Genomic DNA, 2,800 nt, shown 5'->3' on the forward strand with positions numbered 1-2,800 from the left:
CCCCCATTATTAAAGGTGGTGGTGCCTAAATACAATGCAGACTTGTATGACAGCAATTACTATGGGTTAGTGGAAATTGCAGTGGATTGTGACCAATTAATAGATAAGCCAACTGTGAGGAGGATGTAATTTCTGTCTTGGCTCATAGAAAAGGCCCCCAAAAATCACTTGGGAGAAATTCTGCCACTGATAATCTGGCCCTCTTTCAGAAAAGAAATGGGATCATTCAATATGGGAGCCAAGGCCTTGATCACAGTATTCATACCTTTTTTTTTTTTTCCACCTGATAGTTTGTCACATGATGTGAACATGCATCCTTCCTGCCTCCTTGGTGAGGTGTAGACTTTTTCACATTGTTTCCTTCCATAAATTGGCTTAAAATGCAATTCAGAGCCCAGGTTTACAGTGGGAGATAGGTTACTCCCACGGCAGTGGAAGAATGTGTTGAATTTGGTTTCATGTTGAACAGCTGAGCAGATTTCTGCAGCACACTGCCAAAAATTCACGTGGAACAATAGTTGAAGATAGATACTTAAGCAGAGGTTGTATGAATACCCTGGTATGGAGATGCTTTACTGATCATCTTGTGTTACAGAACGTGCCTTGGTTTGGTTGATGGAGAGAATTGGATAATGCTGGATATATAGTGCTCTGTGAGCTGAAACAAATACTACGTTAACACCAGTCTGCAAAGTACGTGTATTATATTTATATTAAATCAAATGGGTGCTAAAAGTTTTTCAAATCCTTACTTAAATTATGTGGTCACTGATGCTTACCTTACTCCTCTTAATTCATTTTAAGAGTTGTGTATGTTAATGAGGCTGTCTGTGCTATAATTATGGATGGCCACAGCGAGGCCAAACAGAGCATGTGAAAATGAGAGTGAAGAGTCACTCAGTTGGAATGAGCCTTCAGTGCTAAATATAGAAGGGCTGTAAATTCTGGCAAATGGCTGGAAAGTATAACATAGTTAACACCCTTGCTCAGTTTCAAAAAGAACTAAAGGAAAGTTGCAGTTGTATATGTGTGTGCATGTCAGAATGTTTTGGTTTACTGACTGTTACATGCTTTCATTCCTTTATTACAACTAATGTGTGACAACTTATCCTACTTAGATCATTCAATTCAGCCTAACCAGTTCTTCGGATAGGGTAATTGTATTTACTGTGTATGTTCCCTTCTCAGCACTGCTTTTAAACTAATTACTTCAGTGACCAGTGCTTTCCTTCTAGCAATTGTTCTATTCACATTAGTTTTAAAGAGCAAACTACACTGGTAACTCATCTGTACAAGTTTCTCCTGCGCTTCTCTTTTCTGCTATACCTTTCATAAGCAGAAGGTGGCAGATTTTTAATTTTTGTTTTCTGGGATAAATATGCTGACTTCCACAATATTTAACAATCCAGCCATTGCACTTCTGTGTCCTTGCATAGGGTGGCAATTGAGACCACGGTTGAGCTGGAGGATATTTAGCCTCACTCTTCAGAATTTTTTTTTTTTTTAAATTTTAACATGATGTGAATGTGATACTTGGTGAATACTAACCAAAGCTGTGTTCTATTTTAAGTATTCCCTATTAATCCTATGGAATTCAGTGAAGCAACTGTTTGATGGGGTTTTTTTAGTTGTTTGCGTTCTGTCACAAGGCTACAGCAAGCAGAAAAAAGGGCAGTTGCTTTGTTTCTTTATACTGATGCTGCAGAAACTATTCATACCCATACCTGCCAAAGTGTGACCATGGGTATGGGGAGAACCATAGCTTGTCCTCCCTGTAGCCTACATGTACTCTGCTTATTAGAAATGGGAATGTCAAGATATTTTTACTAGCCTTTTAGCATGGATGCGCTCACTGTGGGGCTACCTCCGGGGCCTTGCTGGTTGGAATGCTTTTTGGAATGTCCCGGGCTCTGAGCCCAACCCCACCCTGGAATGTGAGGTTAAATGTTGGCGGTACAAATACAGAGTTTGAATATCGAAATCCTAGAGTTCCCCAGTACTGCAATTTCAGAAAGCTGGCGAGTGCAGCACATGTCAGCTCAGCTGCTCTGATTCAAAGAGTGAGTGTGCCTTGGGTTGCTGGGTGAGGAGAGGGAGAGAGGACGTGTTTTGGTTTGGTTTTTACTTACCCGTTGTGACCTGCAGAAGGGCTTGCATGCTTTTCAAAGACATTAACTGGCAAGATTGCAAGAGATCCCAAACAGGTGGGAAAGAAAGAGGTCTTCATCCACAAAAGCATTTTATCACCATTTCTTTAATCAAATCTACAAGCTCAACATGCTTGAGAGCTGTTGCCTTATTAAACAGGAGTGTGCTTATATTTGGACTCAGAGTCAAGAAGCTATGTTGATGAGATGGCCTGTAAGGCTTAAGTTTCCATCTGTACCACAGTGCAGGAGGCCAAAGTTTGAGGCTTTTATTCAGAGTTTCTGATGACAAAGCTGATGAAAAACATTAAAAGCAAGATGCAAAGCTTTTGTTGAGGAGGGAGTGCCTCAGGTATTGTTAAACAGCAGTTGCCTAGGTCAGTTAAGGAGAAGAACTGATGAGCTCCAGAGGGAGTCTAGTCCAGTCATCCTTGCTCAAAGGAGTATTAACCTCAGTGTTTCTAAGAGAGGAGGCTTAAAAAATAGACAACATTTGTGGTGTTCACTTCACTCCCAAATGAAACTGTGTTGTAGGAGTTAATGTGAATCTGCCTGTTAAATGTCTATTAGATAAATAAATACTTTGCCCTTGCCCTGGCATGGTGGGAGAGTCTCTGTTTTCCATTTTTAGAAAGTTATTTTCTGAGAGATAC

This window comes from Caloenas nicobarica, chromosome 9 (assembly GCF_036013445.1).
Source record: "Caloenas nicobarica isolate bCalNic1 chromosome 9, bCalNic1.hap1, whole genome shotgun sequence".
NCBI lineage: Eukaryota > Metazoa > Chordata > Aves > Columbiformes > Columbidae > Caloenas > Caloenas nicobarica.